This window comes from Cebus imitator, unplaced genomic scaffold (assembly GCF_001604975.1).
Source record: "Cebus imitator isolate Cc_AM_T3 unplaced genomic scaffold, Cebus_imitator-1.0 Scaffold56, whole genome shotgun sequence".
In the NCBI taxonomy this organism is placed as follows: domain Eukaryota; kingdom Metazoa; phylum Chordata; class Mammalia; order Primates; family Cebidae; genus Cebus; species Cebus imitator.
Window position 1 is genome coordinate 6,557,040 of NW_016107371.1, and position 22,191 is coordinate 6,579,230.

Genomic DNA, 22,191 nt, shown 5'->3' on the forward strand with positions numbered 1-22,191 from the left:
TGCGAAATACAGCTAGAATACAGTAGTATAAATATATTTGTCAAACATTGCATTGTAGAACTTTGATTGCAAGAAGAGTATTTCAGCCATTTAATGAGAGAAACCTACATTGTGGGCTGCCTCAGGAAGCCAAAGATAATTTATCTTATTAGAAATTATTTTAATGCTCTTATTAGAAATTTTATACAATATTAAAAAAATTTACTTTCTATAATTTGGTTCAGTCGAAGTGGACTTCAGTGGACTTGTGATGAGTTTATATCAAATTTCTTTTCCTCGATCTCCCTTTTCTTCTTCACCTTCCTACCATACACCTTAACCAAATAATCTTGTAACTTTTCCTGAATAAAGTAGAGCCAACCCTTCATGGACAGCACTGAGCCTGAGGTTAGTTCTGAAATAGACTTTGGTACTATGGGATATGTACCAGGAATAATAACAATGATTTGTCTTTAATGCACCCTCAAGGTGATTGCTTTGGCTAGAGACTAAGGATAGAGGACCACTGAGAATACACATTTCAATGTTATACTTTCAGAGATAATTTACTTTATAGTGAAACAGATCTTTATAGTAGAAAGAATACTAGAGTAAAAATTAGGATTGTTTGAGTTAGAATTATAAGAGTATTAAAGGGCTAAGACTAGGAGAGAGGTAATGGGGATAGAGAAGAAAGAGAAATACTTTGTATGAAAAAGTGGCAGAATTTTGTGCCACACCTGGTGGAGAGTGAAAGGGAGAAAGAATAAAAAGAGCTCCTTGAATATTTCACAGTCTATGTGTTATAATAAGACTGATATAATTACTTCATGGGAATGAGGCAGCAGAAGGAAAAGTCAACTGTCTGAAAATGTGTAAAATGGCTTTATAAATTGTTTGAGCTGGTGGTGACATCTATGGTACAGATGTATTTTATATACCAGAGGCACAGGGCCACTGGTTAGATGAGAAGGTGGAAAAAGTGGAAGACTTGAGATGTACCTGGAAAGCGGGATGGAGTCCTTAGGTCAAAACACCTCTACATTAGAAAAGCGGGGGCCAATTTGGAAGCTAGAACAAGAAATGAAGGAAAAAGAAAATGCAATCCTCACGGAGGTAGGAGGGAAACTGGGATTATGTAGTTAGACAAAAATACTTGTTCATCCTTTTATGCCCCAGTATCTGTTTTCTGACAAAACAGACATGATGTCGCATTGTTCATTTCACAGGGAAAAGTTATTTCAGTTCACCAGAGGACAGAGAATAAAAATGTAGCTTCAATAAGAGAGGTGATGATAGATTTGAACATGGATTCCCACATGTTAGGAGTAAATCTCCTTTTGAGTCCAATTTATGGTATCTGGTTACTGGAGATGATTTACTGGCAGCCAAGTAAACTCTGGAAAGGTTACTATCTTACCCAACTAATAGCAAAGAAGGCAAGGACTGTATTCTTGTTAGTCATGCTGGATTTTAAAACCAGGAGAAGTAATTCCCAACTTCCTCAAGCTAAGCAAGACATTTATTATGTGACTGTTATCAAAATATAATAGACTTAGCTAATTAAGCTCAAATCATTTTACTTGTAAAATAACTTCATTGTAATTGTAATGATTGTAAAGCTTCAAATTATAATGAAGAGTTTTATTGGGGAGGGGACTCTTTAGAATATGCTTTAATTAGATCAGAAAAAATATAAAATTTTGCATATGTTTTATTTTGAGATTTTTCTGAAAAAAAAAAGTAATTAGCAATTGATATCCTAGATGCTATCAGTGAAACAAATTTTGACTTCAGTGGCCCAACAGCCTCTAAGCCTCTGGCTCATTTTCTGACCCTCCACATGCTAGACTGAGACATCTTGGTAAAGCACCTCTACTTATAAAAATATGTTGTTTCATCAAGATGGTTTCTATAATTAATGATGGAAAAATTATTGTATTTTATTTTTAATATTTTCCCCAAATATACCATGTCTTTTAAAGAGTGCTTGTAATTCAGTGCCTAAGAAATCAATGTAAAGTATGAGATAGTCTACTAAAACTAATACTTAGATGGCATGGGGAAATTGTTATGGTCTCGATATTACATTTGCTTAATCAAAATATAGATTCCTCATCCACTGCAACAAATAACGTATTTTGACTCAGGATAATAATTAAATGATAGAATCTCAAAAATTTCTGTGAGGTCATGACTAATCTGATCTTTATGATGTGTTAATGGTCAGATAAATCTGGCCATTATCAGAAACTGTTATTAACCCTCAATTAAGTAGTAAGGTCAAAACGGGTGTCCCCTTACGACTCTTTTAGCACACTGATATTCCAAAACACCTCGAGAATACAGACACTGGCAGGGCTTCCAGTCAGTCCTTTTAAAAATCTGCATGTCACTGGAGCTACGATGCCCTTGTAACGTTTAGGAAGGCTTCTTGCATATAGCAGCAAGTATTCACAAAATGTTTGGTGAAAGCATCAATTAATTAGGGAATTTATATTTACTTAGATGTATCCTGGGTGGCAAACACTGTAACTGTGCATTCTACACAGTTAGTAAAGATTGAAGATTGGATTAATAAATAAATAAGCACTGATACCCTTAATTGATTTAAAGAACATAAACTATGTCACTTGAGCTTGGTCTTAACTATGACCATATCACTTTTGATATTATAGCTTTGGGAGTTTTCCATCTACTATTCCCTTTAACACTTTATTGTTAGATATACTAATCAATGCAATACACATGAGAGACAGTGATTCTTGAGTTGAGCCAAAATTAAATAAACTATTCTACAGATTTAAATATTTGAAAAACAGAGCACATATTTTCATGAGAGAGAAAGCCTAAAATTTTAAACATTTAGAAATGTGAGCATTAAAGCAAAGTGTTGAGAAGCTGCTCTTCACTAGGAAAAAAATCGTAATCATAAAATAGCTGTCTTGTTAGAACTCTGATAAAGGTTTTTGTTTTGTTTTGCTTTGCTTTAACAGATTATATTTAGTCCTAGTAGACCACTGACAGTCACTCTCCACAAAGGGCTCTCTTTACACACAATTGGATTGTTCTAAGACAAATTGTAGGCAGATTCTCAATGCAATACCATTAGGCCAACATATGTACATATATACATATATATATATATATATATATATTCTTAGTTTGGAATTTGTAAACAAGGGAAATCACTGAATTACATCTAAAACATCAAGTTAATTATTTTTACCTTTTCAATCTTCAGGTAATTCTGAATTTTCTTTTCCAAAAGAAGTTATTAATGTGAAAGGAAGGAAGATATTTGCATAATTAAAGATGTTTTTACAAAGATATTTTAATTGTGTTTGTCCATATGCCAAAAATATCATTCATAATTTATGTAAATTTATTTCCCAGAAAAGGTATAATTCAATTTGATGAGCTATGGTTAAGAATGAACTGTAGGCCAGGTTCGGTGGCTCACACCTGTAATCCCAGCACTTTGGGAGGCGGAGGTGGGCAGATCACAAAGTCAAGAGATTGAGAGCACCCTGGCCAACATGCTGAAACCCCGTCTCTACCAAAATACAAAAATTAGCTGGGTGTGGTGGCACGCACCTGCAGTCCTAGCTACTAGGCAGGCTGAGGCAGAAGAATTGCTTGAACCTGGGAGGCAGAGGTTGCAGTCAGCCAAGATAGTGCCACTGTACTCCAGCCTGGTGCCTGGTGACACAGTAAGACTCTGTCTCAAAAAAATAAAGCATGAATCATAATTCTCAAGTCTTTATAATAGATATAATGCCAGCTGTGATGTTATAATGTAACACACACAAAAACTATGTCAAAATTACATTACATTTCAAATGACACCCTAGTATTTAAGGAATTTAAGTAGTGTGTGTGTGAGAGGTAAAAATTTAGACTGTCTAAAAAAGAACATAACAGATTCTTAAGTCTAAGTTCTCAAATATAAAATGTTTCCGAGAAGGTTGACAAGACATATATAATCGAAAAGGCAATAAAAATTGGGATTTTTATCCTCATTTTTTCATAATTAAGTAAATTCAAGAAAACATTAAAAATAGATTTATAATATTTTGGTGAGACTTAAAAGTCATCAAAACTGAATTTAATTTAAAATACAAGCAAGCTAAGATATGAATTAGGGGAATCATAGTTTTTTTCATTTAAGGTATTCACGTGAAGATAGTTTAAAATTCTATTATTCTTGGAGAAGTCTTTTATCAAAACAAGCTGGATAATTGCTACATCTCATTCTCACAATCAGGCTGAAATATAATTTATCATGAAATTAAATGCAGTCTGCTAATAGTATAGCATTAAAATATCCCTACCATACATTTTTTAAATGAATGAGAAATAATTAATAATTTTAGATTTAAATAAATATTTATACTAATACTACCTTGAGCCTTGCTTGTGTAAAATGACCATAATATATATGCATGATCTTCATTACAAAGCCACAAAAACCTAATAATCAGATTTGCAGTAACTTGGTTTTTCCATGCACAACCTAATAGAAAAAAGTCACATTTGGAAAGAAGAAAAGTGAGAGAAAGAAAGGGAAGGAAGGAAGATGGGGAGGGGAGGAGAGAGATGAACAGAGGGAAGAAATTAGGTTTTTACCAAAACCTTGAATGTGAACTAAAAGAGACTGTCAAAAAGGAGCATCTGCTCTTTTTAATAAAAAAGAACACCAATGCTTCATAAACACGTTATCAATTTTAGTAGATCAGCCACTTCTTTGAATTTAACTGACCCATAGATGCACAATCAGTCAATTCCTATGTGAATATGCGTTTAGAAGTTGTTCCTGTTATCTGTTATTAATTCCCTCAAAACTTAGTAGCATAACTGTAACCATTGTGTGATATCTCATATTTGTGGGTCAGGAATTCAATCAGATTCAGTTGAGTAATTCTTTTCCTGTGCTCTTGAGAGACTGGGCTAATCTGAAGGGTACTTCACTCACAACATTGGTGCTTTGGGAAAGACGGTCAGCTGGGGCGCAAATGCGTACACACGGTTTCTTCACGTTGGAGTTGAAAGGTGGTCAGGAGTTTTATATAGCAGCTTGGGGCTCTCAGAGAGAGGTTGCCAAGGAAACCCAGGTAGAAGCTGTCAGCCTTCTTGTGACTTAACCTTGGTGGTCCCAGTACATCACTTCTAATATTCTATTAGTTATGCCAGAATGAAGGCCAGCCCAGACACACGAGTCTAAGAACTAGACTTCTTATCTCAACCTTTGTGGCAATCTTTAATCCTGCACACAAGTTTACATTGGAATATGTACAAGAAAGCTCCATAGCTCAAAGATAGTCACTGTATTGATGCTTCATCAATATTATTTTTGGAAAAGATATAGTTGATTCTAGTTATATTTTGTTTAAAATTGATTGGGTTTAGATTATTGTAACCAGTTGTTATGATATGAAGCTTTTAATGTCTTAAGTTTTTGTTTTGTGTGTGTTTTTGTTTATTTTCTTTTGTTTTGCTTTGGTTCTTGATTATTTTTTAAAAGGATTTCTTTTCTCTTTCCAATGGTCTTACTATAAACAAATAGTATTTGTTTAGATACTGATGTGAGACGGCTGTCTATTCAGACACATGGCCTTGGTAGAACACTAAATTGTTGGTTGACTGTTAAGAATGTGACAGCAAGCTGGGCATGGTGGCTCACGCCTGCAATCCCAGCACTCTGGGAGGCCAAGGTGGGCAGATCACAAGGTCAGGAGATCAAGATTATCCTGGCCAATATGGTGAAACCCCATCTTTACTAAAAATATAAAAATTAGCTGGGCATGGAAGTGTGTGCCTGTAGTCCCAGCTACTAGGGTGGCTGAGGTAGAAGAATTGCTTGAAGCCGGGAGGCAGAGGTTGCAGTGAGCTGAGATTGCACCACTCCAGATGTGAAAAACACCCCAACATCACTGATAATTAGAGAAATGCAAATCAAAACCACATTGAAATACCAACTCATGCCAGTCAGGATAGTTATTATTAAAAAGTCAAGAAACAACAGATGTTGGTGAGGCCGTGGAGAAATAGGAGCACCTTTACATTGTTAGTGGGAATGTAAATTAGTTCAACCATTGTGAAAGATGTGGTAATTCCTCAAAGACCTAGAACCAGAAATACAATTTGACCCAGCAATCTCATTACTGTGTGTATACCCAAGGGAATATAAATCATTCTATGATAAAAACACATCCACATGTATGTTCATTGCAGCACTATTCACAATGGCAAAGACATGGAATCAACCCAAATGCCCATCAATGTTAGATTGGGTAAATAAAATGTGGTACATATACACCATGGAATACTACGCAACTACAAAAAGGAATGAGATCATGTCCCTTGCAGAGACATGGTTGGAGCTGGAAACTATTATTCTCAGCAAAATAGCACAGGAAGAGAAAGCTTAACACCACATATTCTCACATAAAGTGGGAGCTAAACGATGAGAACACATGAACACACATGGAGAACCACACACACTGGGACCTGTCAGGTTGGGGGTGGGAGAAAGAGAGCATCAGGAAGAATAGCTAATGGATGCTGGGCTCAATATCTGAGTGATGGGTTGATCTGTGCAGCAAATCACCATGGCACACATTTACATATGTAACAAATGCACATCCTGCTCATGTATCCCAGAATTTAAATTAAATTAAGAAAAAAATAAAAGTTTAACCTTTACTCCAGTTTCCAACAAGTTCCTTGTCTCCTTCTTAGATCACCTCAGCTTGGACTTTATTATCCATATTATTATCAGAATTTTGTTCAAAACTATTCAGCAAGTCTCTAGGAAGTTGCAAACGTTCCCACATCTGTCTTTGGAGCCCTCCAAGTCTCTAGGAAGTTCCAAACTTTCCCACATTTTCCTATCTTTTTCTGAGCCCTCTAAACTGTTCCAACCTCTGCTTGCTACCCAGTTCCAGAATTTTTTCCATGTTTTTGGGTATCTTCACAGCAGCACCCCACTCTCTGTGGTACCAATTTACTGTATTAGTCTGTTCTCACATTGCTAATAAAGACGTACCTGAGACTGGGTAATTTATAAAAGAGAAAGGTTTAACTGACTCACAGTTCAGCACAGCTAGAGAGGCCTCTGGAAACTTACAATCATGGCAGAAGGGGAAGCAGGTACGTCCTTCTTCACACGGTGGCAGCAAGGAGAAGTGCAGAGCGAAGGAGGGGAAAGTACCCTATAAAACCATCGGATCTCTTGAGAATGTACTCACTGTCATGCAAGCAGCATGCGGGTCACCACCCCTATGAACCACCCTGGTGATTACCTTCCACTAGGTCCCTCCCACGACATGTGGGAATTGTGGGAACTACAATCCAAGCTGAGATTTGGGTGAGGACACTGCCAAATCATATCACCTAACTTAAATTTTTTGGGAAAAACCAAACAATAAATAAACAAATAAAAATAAATATCCAAAAAAATGTCCATTGACGGTTCACTAGGTGCTATAACAACCTTGCAGTTGGAATACTATCATACTATGCTTTCGTATGCAGGTTTTTCAGCTGTGGAAAGCATAATATGTATTTAATGGGTATTTGGGCTCAACTGAGCCTAAACAGATATTGGGTGTATGAGACTTGATCTATACCTCCTTGTATATGTTTATATTGAGGTGTTGGAAAAATAATTCAGAGTGTTAATAGTTGAGATTCAGAAATTTTGAGGCATGTGTAGTACCTATGGTGAGAACAGAAGGAATAGTACTCCCAGGAAAAAAATATTCACCCTTAAGAAAGACTCTGGCCTCTGTATTTGGATTAAGCACTTACTAATATTTTAAATAGTTTATCTAAAATAATTCTAAATAGTAAATTATATGTTTTAGTTCTCTAGACATGCCCATTTTAAGTGTCTCAGTTTAGGAGGCCCAATGTCTTTTAATTCAAAATATGACACTTGGCTCAAACTGTCCTGAAGAGTTTTGCTATTGCTTTTGTTTTGTTTTGTCTTTGAATAAATGTATTTATACTCTTGCTGTAAAATTGTTGCAGGTTAAAGCAATGGTTCTCAACGCAGGGCAGAGTGATATCTGGTGACACTTTTAGATGTCAAAACTAGGGATGGTGATAGTACTGGCATGCAATGGGAAGAGACCAAAAATGCTGCGGAACATCTCACAATGCACAGGACAGCACTCTGCAACAAAACATTATCTAACTCAGAATGTCATTAGTGCTGAGATTGAGAAACCCTAGGTTAAAGCCACATGCTGTGAACTGAAATTCTCAGTTCTTAACCAATAGCTAGTGTAAGAATTTAAAACAATTTAAATCTTTTGGGGGAAATTATGGTTGGCTTTCAGCAATACTAGAAGCTCTTTGCAATTGTGCTATTTATGTCTGTGCATCCAACGTCTAGCATACAGCCTAACCTAGAAAGACTTGCTGAAAGAGGAGAATGAATGGCCAACAGCCATTAAGAAAGAACGCTGCTGATTTCCATAATGGAAAGATTGGCCATTTCTCTCTGGGTCATGTTAATAGTCCAGTTGTTCCATTTCCCCAGAGAAGGTTTTCTTCTGCCTCTCTCTTACCTGGTTTTCATGGTAGTCAGCAATATAGAATACCTGAGCTACTTATGAGAGGATATGCCTGCAAATTGCATAAAGATCACACCTGTGCAATCTTCAGACCTCTAATATTTAAGAGACATCATCTAAGAAATATATTTGCTACTTTGTCAATTAAATTTTCCTGGTACTATGTTTGTATTACATAAACTCAGGGAGTTAAGTATGTGGATGTGAGGTCCTCTACTCATTTGAAGTGTTGATATAATAACTGGTTAAAGAGTATTTCTGTGTCTACTGTGGTGTTAGAGTTAAAGCCATTCATTGTCCAGTGTGTTATACAACATGCTTTTAAGCAAACCCCATGCAGTTAATGCAGTCTTGAAATTAGCTCCAGGAAAAACCACACAAACAAAAAAATGCTTCAGTGTACTATTTGTCTTGTCAAAACCACAAAAAGTATTTATATAACTATTTTTCTTTTTTGCCTTAGCTACAAGAAAAATAAGCTGCCTGAAATTCTTAGCTCTTTTTGAAGCTAAATCCTGAAGTGATAAAAATGACATATGCTGGAGCCAGGATGCTGGATTCCAATCTCAGATCCACAACTCACTACATGATGGCTCTGTGATTTTACTAACTCCTCTGTGCCTCAGTTTCCTCACAGATAAGATGAAGTTAATAATTATACTGACTTTTTACTGTTAAGATTAAAACTGTTACCTGTTAAGTACTTAAAACAGTGCCTAGTACATAGTATACCCTTCAGATAAGCATCATTTATTATTTCTGTTTTCTTCAGGACATTTCCAAGACAATTGTGCTTTTTTAGTAGCCCCTTGACTTATAAGTCAGAGTCCTTATCTAACTTGCTTACCAATGAACTGCCAAAACCTATTATTCTATGCCTTTAAAATGTGACATGAATAAAGAAAAAACGGAGGCCTGCAATTTACCAACACTTAGACAAAATATATGAAACTTGACCTTCAAATGTGGACTATGTCCAGAGGACAGAGGTGAACCTTATACTAGATTGAAAAAGTCTAGACCATAAATACCAGTGAAAGAGCATTATACCATATTTCACATTTAATTGTTATTTTCAGTTTAGAGTTAGATCAGACGGAATTAAATGAGAAGATTTCACTTTAACGTTCGACTAAAAAAATTAATACTTAAAAACAATTTTCACTGCAGGTGGTGCAGACTCCAATGCTAGAAAAAAATGTTTGCACTTGACATAATGTATGCAAAGAAGTGGACTGGAGACCCTTTCCTCAAGGAGGTGATAGTCTAGTATCTATAAGGAATGCAGAATCTAGTTACTGGTTATGGTTTACGTGCTTTTTTGAAATTATGTGATAGACAACAATGTTGTGCATGTTATTATTTTTTAAGAAATTGCTAGTTTCCATTTAAAAGCACTTTCATTTTAATGTAGGGGTGTGTGCATATATGCGTATATAGGTTGAGTATCTCTTATCCAAAATGTTTGGGACCAGAAGTGTTTCCAATTTCAGCTATTTCAGATTTGGGAATTTTTACATTATCTTACTGGTTAAGCATCCCTAACCTAAAATCTGAAATATTTCAGTGAGCATTTCCTTTGGCTACCCATTTCAGCATTCAAAAACTTTCTGATTTTGGAGCATTTCCAATTGTAGATTTTCTAATTTGGGATGCTGATCTCTGTGTACACACACACACACACACACGCACACACACTACAGAGCTAGAGACACTTATATGTACAGGATATAGATATATATAGTATACTATATATTATATATGTATATATATATTATAAATATCCTTTATATAGCTCTCTTGTATATATATATATATATATACATATATATGTATATATAAATATATACACAAACACACCTACATATACTTATTTACACAGTTGTATATATATACATATTTACACAGTTGTATATATGTATATATATATACAACTGTGTAAATAAGTATATGTAGGTGTGTTTGTGTATATATTTATATGTACACACACACTTATATACATGTATGTGTGTGTATATATGCACACAGTATATATAAGTATATATACACACATATAAGGGTATATGTGTGTACATATGTGTGTATATATACATACTATATATAAGTATGTACAGTATACATACTGTACATATAATTATATATGTATTCTGTGTGTATATATATATCCTATATATATGTATATGTCTTATTTGTATTTTATTTTTTTAATGTAATCAAATTAGCAAGCACCAAAGAAAATCAATGAGATTCTGGGGTACAGAGAAATAACTCACAACCTTAAACTGTACATTCTTTTGAGATTTGAGATGAGAATTGTCCAAAAACATCTAATCTTTTATATTGGCAAACTGTATCTGACAAAGGACTAATATCCAGAAATATAAGGAACTTAAACAATTCAACAAGCAAATAAATAACCCCATTAAAATATGGCCAAAGGACATGAACAGACACTTCTAAAAAGAAGACATACAAGGGTCCAACAAATATATGTGAAAAAATGTTCAACATCACTAATCACTAGAGAAATGCAAATCAAAACCACAATGAGATACCATCTCACACTAGTCAGAATGGTCATTATAAAAAGTTAAGAAATAACAGATGACAACTTGGTGGAGAAAAGAGAATGCTTACAGATGGTTGGTGAGAATATAAATTTGTTCACCCACTGTGGAAACCAGTTTGGAGATTTCTCAAAGAATTTAAAACAGAACTACACAAAGGAAAAGGCATATACACTGCTATTTTCATCATAGCACTACTCACAATAGCAAAGACATGGAATTAACCTATGTGGCTATCAACGATGGATTTGACAAAGAAAATGTGGTATTTATACACCATGGAATACTATGCAGCCACAAAAACTGTGAAATCCTGTCCTTTACAGCAACACAAATTCACCCAGAGGGTATCATCCCAAGCAAATTAACACTGAAACAGAAAACCAAATACCACATTGGGTACATATGGACATAAAGAGAACAATACACTCTGGGCACTACTAGAGGGGGAAGAAGGGGAATCCAGTAAGGGCTGGAGAAACCACCCACTGGGTACTGTGCTCAGTACCTGGGTCACAAGATCATTCATACCCCAAACCTCAGCAACACACAATTTACCCACGTAACAAAGTTGCACATGTATCCCCTGAACCTAAAATAAAAGTTGAAAAACATTACAATAATAAATAAATAAAGCATGATTTCAAAAAAACAAAAATAACAAAAACCAAAAACACCTAATTTTTCATGACATTATTTTAAAATTATCTAACATCTACATAACATCTTGCCAAATTTTGATAATAATGTTTGTGATCCTATGATAAATATGTTTAAGAAGCTAGTGTTCTTTTTTTTTATTTTATTTTATTTTTGTCTGAAGGTGCTTTAATCACATGACCAATTAGATCTATAACCCATAACTTTTCCCTGGAAGGAAGACAAAATGGAGGGCTATAGGCAAATGACCACATAGGGAAGCTGAGTGCCCAGATCTCTGCTGGAAATGGGCATTGAAAGGCCTGCCTAGCCCACAATTCTCTTGCAATAGTCTCCACGGTGTCTAAAAGGCCCCCGAGTGGATTCAGCCATTGACGTGTCAGTATCCTGTGTACGCATCCTTTTGCACTCACCACTCCATGTAATGAATATCTATTTGTAGAAACTCTCTTCAGTAAAGCTGTGAGCTCTCGAAGGCAGAGGAAATAAATTAATATTTAAACATGTGAAAGCACTGGGAATTCATACTCCATTACTTTGAAATCTAATGGCCGTAGGACAGCCTGAGCTGGAGTTTACTTTGCTTTTACTGAACAGAAAGCATTTGCGGAGCGAATCAGTCATGCAAGCAAGATTTCCATGAGGATTGTGTAAGTTCTTCAGTAGCCCTAAGAATCCAGAGCACTACAGCACCACAGAACCCCATTTACCTACCAGTAATATGCTGATAAAAAGCCATTCCTATTAATTCATTCATGCAGCTCAGAGTTGTTTCTACCTGCAGTCAATTGCTTTACCTAGTCACGTTACAACGGAATTTAAAGGGACAGCATCCTATTTCTTTTAAAGTATTTAAAAATTCTCAGGTTTTTCTTTTTCTTTCTTTCTTTTTTTTTTTTTTTTTTTTTTTTTTTTTTGTTATATCTTAAGCTCTGTGGTACACGTGCAGAATGTGCAGGTTTATTACATAGGTATACATGGGCCATGGGGGTTTGCTGCATCCATCACCCCATCATTTACCTTAGGTATTTCTCCTAACCCTATCTTTCCCCTAGCCCCATACTTCCCTGCTATCCCTCCCCTACCCCCCCAACGGCCCCAGTGTATGATGTTCCCCTCCCCGTGTCCATGTGTTCTCATTGTTCAACACCCACTTATGAGTGAGAACATGCCGTGTTTGGTTTTCTGTTCTTGTGTCAGTTTGCTGAGAATGATGGTTTCCAGCTTCAACCATGCCCCTGCAAAGGACATGAACTCATCCTTTTTTGTGTATTCTTAAACATGAATTAATTGAAAAAATCACCTGCTGCTCATCATTTAATCAGCCAATGAGGGGAGCAGCATGCTTTATTGCAGACGTATTTGCAGAGACAAAACCCTGCGCAGCGGAAATGAGATGGCAAGTAAAATAATGATGGCAAAGCCATCTGGAAGGGTTTGCATTACTAAGGTTAGCAATTTGAGGGAAGCCACATGTGAAGGAAGCTATCTAGACAATAGGACAGGACACTTTCAGGTCAGTGGTAAGAAGGCACTGCAGAAATCTAAATAATTCCATTAATGCCTTTCTAATACGCTGACTTTATGAAACGTGATTATTCACTGTTGTGTTGCCATGACCATGTCATATATTAATTTCATTTCTTTCCATTTCTCTGTCCTGATCATTTCACAAATTATAGAGCTGAAAGAGAAGTTGATTTTCTACCATTTAGCTTGACTCTGTCAGCATTCCCAATTATGACATGATGTTGAGAATTATTCCAAAGTGACACATCCATCATCTGACAGCTTTAGATATCTAAAGTTTACAAAATGTACAATGTTTGTAGTCATTTAACATGAAATAAGAATAATTGATAGTCTTCTGTAAATTGTTTTTTGATGAGTTTCCTTTTCCTCTTCCCTCAAATGATTCAGAGTTTCCCCCACTTCCCACTCAGTCCTTTCTTGGCTTTATTTTTTCATCTCTAAAGTAAACTTGAAGATTACTTTAGTATACTTTGAGCCTTAAGTGATAGGAGGAAGGGGGACATCAGGGATATATATGAAGCTTTGGTTGAACATGAAGCACTGCACTAGGTGCTATGTTATGTCATTTAATTTCTACAACTTCTGAGGCTTGTATTATTATCCCTATTGTGTAGATCAACAAGTGGAAGCTCAAAAATATTAGGTAATTTATCCAAGTCTCGCAGCTAGCAAGTGGCAGACACAGACTTCCCCTTCAAATTTAGATTTTCCCACTGCGCATCTAGTGCTTTTCCCACGAATCACAAGCAGGTCATTAGAATCTCCTCACTCTAGCCTTCCGTCTGCTAATCTAGCACTTACCACCAAGGAAACAGCCAGAATTAGACTCACTATAAAATGGTCATCACACACAACACTTGATGACTTTATTCTTGAGAGTTTTCAGTGAGCTGAATAAAAGAGGTTTAGATTTAAAAAATTCTCCCAGAAAAAAAAAGGCACATGGAGATAATTCTGTGATTTAAGAGTTGTGATTATGAAAGAATTGAAGTAGCACCACTAAACTAAAGCTAGAACCCAGAAGAATTCAATACCTCACTGAACGTCTCATCTCCCTGTTTAACCTGATTTATATGTAGAATGAGTAAACATTATTTAATTTAATCCTCACTATGGACAGATATGAGAAGTACCATGATTATCTGCATCTATAAGATGACCTCAAAAAAACAAGGTTTGGAATAATTAAGTGAGGCCAGGCATGGTGGCTCACACCTGTAATTCCAGCACTTTGGAAGTCCAGGGCAAACAGATTGCCTGAGCTCAAGGGTTCAAGACCAGCCTGGGCAACATGGTGAAACCCTATCACTACTAAAAAAACACACACAAAAAATAGGTGGGTGTAGCGGTGTGTGCCTGTAGTCCCTGCTTACTCAGGAGTCTGAGGAAGGAGAATCACTTGAATAAGGGAGGCAGAGGTTGCAGTGAGCCAAGATTGTGCTACTGCACTCCAGCCTGGGCTACAGAGAGAGACTCTCCAAAAATAAATAAATAAATAAGTACCTTGTCCAAGATTGCACAGCTAAATCTCATATGTGTTGAACTATAACATTATAATCTTTCTGTTCAAGTTCTAGTCCTTCTTCTGGCATTCTTTGAACATTTCTTCTTTCCATCAGCTCATTTTCACACTGTCCCTCCCTGGGAGTCCCTTACCACACTTTGTTTCATGGCAATAAACCATCTTACCAATTCCATTTACTTAATTTCTATCTCCTGTTCTTAGATCTTCTCTTAGACTGCTCTGGGATTCCACAGAATGTTTTCTCCCGCAGTAATGTCTAATTAAAGAACTCCTAAATCCTCCCCTTCTATAAATATGTTCCATGCACATGATAGGAAAAGAGATATTTTACCTATTTAACGTAATGTACACAGTTTTATTCAAATAGCCAAACAAAATGACAGTTATGTCTTTGTATACTAATCTAAGACTCTTTCATATCTGAACACTTTACTTTGTTACTTTTGAGTTAAAATCTTCTTAAGGCAAATAATTGTGTCTGATAAGGCAATTTGGTAGAAAGCCCACCACAGGGCCCCTTATATATGGATGATTGATTAATAAATATGCCAAATGGCAAACTACAGCACATAAATCTGTGAGGTGGAGTCCTAATGACATTGATTTATTCATTAAACAAACATCATTTGGCACTAACTATGTTTAAGGGTTTGTGCTAAGCGTTCATGTGCTCATTTGGAGAATCAATTACTATCACCCAATTTATTTGTTCTAGTTCTCTAAGTTGAGTGTGATTGCAGATGTCAGGTACCTGCTCTGTTCCTCAGTTTCTTATTTTATACTGAGGGATTTGATGATTCCCAAGGTCCCTTGTAGTTTTGTAGGTTCATAATTCAATGTGGTTATGTCATTTCCTAAACTGAGAAGTCATATCTCTTAACTTTCCCAATTAGATATGGCTTAATCAACATAGTTACATAACTGAAAGAAAACTTTAAAAATGATACATGAATGACAATTACTATCTTGGATGTACTATGGGTTTCTCTCAGCAATATTTTAAGTGTAAATGAATCATAAACATGAGGATTATATTTCTCCTAAAATAAACATGGCTAAAATCTCAGATGATATTTTCTTGGCCAAATGCACTTCAGATTTTATTAAACCAAAGACATTTGAAAATCAGATGATACACTAAGAACAGGATATTCATGCAATATCTATACCAATGAAATGAAGTAAGTGAAGGCAATTTGTTGGGAGTTCGAGGTGGGCAGATTGCCTTTTTCAAACTGAAAATCTCTACTACTTTTATTACTGAAGCAAAAGCAAATCGGACACTTCATCCATTTTAAGGCCCAAAACACACAGGCCTTACTGCTCCTCGCATCCATTGTATGGGTTTCTTTGCCCAGAGTTAAACTAATTCCTCTATACCTTTTGCCTCTCTGCTGACCATTTCTTTCAGACTGGATTCACTGAACCTGACTCTTTCCATAAATTCTCAAGGTCCTCTGAAGAGTAGGTGCTCTTTCTCCCACATATCATATAGTTCAGAGTTTCCAGATTATATTCACCTCATGACTCCCTTATCTTCCTATAAATGAATGAATAAATAAATAAATCTGTTTCCTTGAAGCTTCTTGCCAGTTGGGTAAACATTCTTTTACCTATTCTTGACAGTATCTCCTATCATCCCCCTGGTCACTTCCCTGGATTCAATATAATTTTTGGCACCTGCTCAAATCATCTATTTCCTGCTACTCCAAGTAATGTCCTCTATTATTGTGTTCATCTGACCCTAAACACAATAGTCTTGAACTTGTTATCTTCTCCTTTTCTTTACTTGTTATCCTTCTCACGGACCTACCCAGAAATCTTCCATTTCTGAAATTAAAAATTCCTTCAGTGTGCTGTGGAACCACAGCTTTCTACTCTTCACACAAATCTCTCCAATTTCCTTAGATTTTGATACATTGCTTCAAAACTTCTTCCTTGACACTGTCCTTGGAAACACCTCTATTCTGAATGAAGTCAACTAGGTTGTGAATGCTGTTTAGTAAATCACACAGCTGGTCATTGAACCAACAGTTGAGCTGTCTCTTCCTTTCTTGAACTAACAAAAAGAGAAGCCATTGAGTTCCATGGTAATATCAACCATTCCTTCTTCAAGCTGTTCCCCCCTTATACCTCAACTCTCAATCTGTTTTCTCAAGAGACAAAATATGTCAGAGAGGCACTTTCTTAACTTTTAGACCAAGGATGGAATATTAAACCAGATGATACTTTTATACTTTATATCCTTAGAGTAGAGTAGAAACTCTCTCTCTTCTATGCAGAGTTGAAGAGTAGCATGTCTTCATTATTACTCATCAAATTCCTCAGGAATCCATGAACTAAGAGGTATAGGACAAGACTCTTTTGTTTCCTTTGTAAACTTAGAATCCAGCACAATGACTAACACATAGTAGAAATTCAAATAATATTCAATGAAACCATGAATCAATGCCCAAGTAATGATTAGGGAATTTCTGACAAATATGTTTGTGACTTGAAACTTGTAGCTAATTGTTTCAGTTACATGCTTGTTAAATGATTTTATTTCAGCAAACTATCTCAAACCGTTTTTATGAGTCTTTTTATGAGTCAAAATACACTCTGCCAAGTACATTTCTCCAAAAACTTTAAATATAAGGTTCTTTCAGATGAAATTTAATCCTAATGTTTACAATTCATCTGCACTTAAATAATCAAAATACCACTGTAGCAATCTCAGTTGGGTATTTAACTTGTGATTCCCTAATTAGATAATTGTTTGTATATTTAAAACAAAATTATTATATGCCCTTATTTAGATAATTGTTTCAATTATATACTTTGTGTCTTATGTGTAGACAAGCCATAATCACACTAAAATACATCCTCTTATTAGGATACTTCAGCCTTTATATTGGGGAATACAGCTTTTGTCTAGGAGAATTGATATAACAAATGAGAATGTTAAACCTGGTCTTTCCAATAGAGGCCTATTTAGTGATTAATGTGTAATCCATATAAGTCAATAGAGAAAAATCTTTTGATCAGTTTACTAGTTTTCACTATTTCTGGTAATTTTAAAATAAATCCATTGTCAGTCTCAAGAAAAAATGATTCTAGTATTGCAAACAGAAAATCAAGTTAGAACACTGAAAGTGGCTTAGATCTGCAATACATGGAAAATTAGAGTAAGAAATTAAACTTTCCTGGGATTTTGTTTTTCTTGTCTTTTTTCAGTACTTTTCCATGTCACTCAAACCGTGTGTCTTTCCTTTCTCCTTCTCATTCTCTCTACTCTAAACATAGTGGCCTTGACAAGTCAAACTGTTTTTTTCCCCCGCTATGGGACCTGTGCCTCTTCAATCCCCTGAGAAGTCTTCCTCTGGAGAGTCACATGGCTTCTTTCAGTTAAGTTTCTATTCCAAAGTCCTCTCTTAAGAGAGTCTTCTCTAATCACCCTAGACAAAGTAACCATTTCCTTCCAGTTGATCATTCTCTTCTTACTGTCCTTTGCTCTTACCTTAGTAAGTATTACTAACTTCACTACCTGGATTTGTAGAATACACTTACTAATTTAGTTGTATATTGTCAGCTTCCCCTGACAGGACATGGGCTGTGTCTTCTCAACTACTCTATCACCCAATATTTGTGGAATGAGTGAATGGATGAATCTTAGTGTTAGCATTTACGTAGTCCTTTTGCCCTTCACCTTGCTGAGTTTTATAATAGGCCAAGAGGACAACAAACTGTGCAAATATTTCTTAGAAAGAAGGAAAGATAATGCTATAGCATTTACTATGGTTCAGGTGTGGAGCTAATGTTCAATTCTGTTTCATGTATGTTCTCAGATACTTAAAAGCTTGAGATAAGTCACAGCAAAGGAAGTACTTTTTTACTGATAGAGAAACAAGGAGCGTCAATATTTGGATCCTTCTCTGTGTAAATAATGGGATGATCTAGTCTGGATAAATACTAAATATAAATAAAAAATGGCTTCTTGCTAATTAAATCCAGCAATACAAATTTTGTTTTCACCAAAAAGAATTTTAACATTTTAGAATATTAAAATAAATGTTATTCTCTTCTAAAAATGCTCTTATTTTTCCAAAATGCTAGGAAAATGATGCTAGAAATTGGCTTGGAGAGGGTAAAGAGGGGCTATTTTAACCATTTTACTAAAAATTTTATTCAATTCTTATCCAATTTTTTAATTAACATCTGAATAACAGTATGCATCTATCTTTAACGTTTACTAGATTCTATGAATTTTATGTACTAAATGCTATGTCTCTCTCTCTCTCTATATATATATATCTACCTATCTGTATGTATTTCTGATTTAATCCTAACATAGTAAAAGAAAACTATAGCCCAGAGGCCAGGCATGCTGGCTTATGCCTGTAATCCCAACACTTTGGGAATCTGAGGCGGGCAGATGGCTTGAGGCCAGGAGTTTGAGACTAGCATGGCCAACATGGCGAAACCCCATCTCCACCAAAAATACAAAATTTAGCACTGGCCAATGGTGGCACACACCTGTAGTCCCAGCTACAAGGGAGACTAAAGCACAAGAATTACTTGAGCCTGGGAGACAGAAGTTGCAGTGAGCAAAGATGTCCTGCTGATTACCCTGCGTTAAGCTGAGGGAGACTGGCTTCTGGAACATTCTTCAGTCATTAACAATTTATCAAGAGAGTATTTCTTTAGGCATCAATACTTCATCTCAACCCACAAAAAAAGATATTAATGTACTCAGAGACAATGTTGTCCAATCTCTTAACTCTTCAAAAAATAATTTTTAAATGAAAGGCGTACATTTAATTAGTGTATATAACTAACCTAAAAATTATTAAATTACATTTCTGACTGAAGAATGGGAGATTCTGTTGAAAACGAGAAAGAGAAATTGATTTTAAAGAGCTCAAATCTCCTTTTTTCTCACAGGTTGAGATAGCACAGGAAGCACAGGGAATATGATGGGGCATTGCTGGAGCCAGCTCTATAGAGTGAGATCCTCAATCTCATGGTCAGAACACAGTCCGCATTCTCAATGTGGCTGTGATCGTTTCTGTAGAGACCTATAATCCACTTCTGATGATTGCCACACCTGTATTACATACACACCAAGGCTTGGCCTTTGTTTTTCTGAACATACAGACAGGTATGTCTAACTTGTGCTTTGGCTCAGCAGGTGGCCTTTGTTTCTAAAGATATGACCCCTCCACATTATCTGTTTCCAGCCTGAGAGATAAGGATAAGGTATTTTAACAGACAATAAAGAACTGAGATGTTTTGTTCTCCTATATGCCCTATTCTTTGCATAATTCCTGTGACCTGAACATGAGATCAAATTGCCATATCTCCTATGCTAGATTGTTGTGACAACTAAGATTGCACCAAGCAACCAATCCAACACTTTGCATAGTAACTGATATTAAACCAATCATTGAACTCCCTGTCTGCTTCTAGACTATTAAGAAAAGAAGATATTAAGTCATCTGGTCATATTACCAATGGATAAGGGACCTGGGGTCATTTCGAATAGCAACAAGCCCAGTCCTTTCAAAACTGCAAAAATGACCTACACAAATAAGTCACTGGTATCAAGACTATAAAACTCTCATTGGTCTCTGATGGTTGTGGTTTTCGCTATGCTGCAGAGAGATCCAGACAATCTCAAACAGAAGCTAAGCACTTACCGTATGCTATTTATCTTGTTACACCATCCATTTGTTTAGAAGTCATGCATGGTTTTTTGTTTGCTTGTTTAATTAGGAGGCAGTTGGCAATATTGCTTTTGATTTCAGAATATCCATAAAGAAAAGCATAGTTGGTCCACATGGCACAAAGAAGAGAAGAATGAAATCATATATTAAGATCAATTCCTTAACTTCAGGCAGTGCTCAGAAGAGACCTGCATTTGTAATTCACCATTGTTTTCTCCCTCAGTAGATATAGTCACCTTGAGGAAAAGACCAAAATTCACAAAGTAGCTTAAATTCTTAGACCCAGAGGGTTAGTTTTCTTGACACATTTTTCTTCAAAAAATTTTTTTGTATGTGTGTTTAAGAAGAAAACCAATCTTCTTTTTTCTTCGAAGCTGAGCCTGTTAATTTAGCACAATGCCACACACACTCAGGCAGGGAGCTCTGTTTTCAAATATCACTTATATATTACCTTATTGGTAGAGTGGTTGAAATTGGAGCTTTAAAAACAGATCTTGCTAGTTATGATTTCACAATTCATCCCTTTTTCCTATTAGTATAGTTGAAATATCATACATTTCCCCCAATTTAATAAAATTATTATCAAGAGAAGTATCTATCTATAAAAACGATTTCATTACACAAGTATTTCTCCTTCAGCAATCTAGGAATTCCACCACTTCAGTTTCAAGATCTTTCTCTTAATGAGCAAAAGCCAAATATGTCATTTTTGCTTAGTTATTTTAGAGTTCACTCAGCACCTTCCAGTTCTTTGAAATCAAACCGATGTTCAGTAACTAGCTAACATGCTAACCTGAATTTTAAACAATTATTTTATTCGACTTCTATATCAGTAATGATGATCTGCATGCATGAGCATAAGATCTGAAAACTTTAAAAATTTTAGATACTGACTGCCTTTTTAACTTAACCAAAGTGCTACTATCTTTCATCTCAAAAATAAAATTTTTATAGGTGTATGCTCTCCTGCGATATTGTCTGAAATATCCAGGGGAGGAGAGGATGATTTTACTTCCCATATCTATGATATTGTACATATCCTTAAGATGATGTTACTCCCATATCCCAGGTGGTGTACACCCCCACTAAGATATTGCTTGTAATATCCAGGAGGGTAGAGGTTGATGTTACTCTTCATATCGAAGGGGTTGTATACCCCTATTCAATATTGTCCATAATATTTAGGAGGTGAGAGGATGATGTTAATCTTCACATTGCAAAGGGTGTACACCCCCCTGCGATATTGCTCATAATATCCAGGGAAGGAGAGGATGATGTTACTCTTCATAGCACAGGGGAGAACACTTCCCTGGAATATTGTTGGTAATACCCAAGGGGAAAGAGGATGATGTTACTCCCCATATCTCAGGGGTGTATACCCTTCTGACATAGTCTGTACACAAGGGGCGGGAAGAGGATAATGTTACTCTACACATCACAGAGAATATTCATGCCACTGTGATATTGTTTGTAATATCCAGGGGAGAGAGGATGATCTTACTTTCTATATCGCAGGGGTGTATACCCTTCTGAGATACTGTCTGCAATAACTGGGAGAGGGGGGAAGAGGTGAGGATAATGTTACTCTACATATCGCAGGAAATATTCATGCCACTGTGATATTGTTTGTAATATCCGGG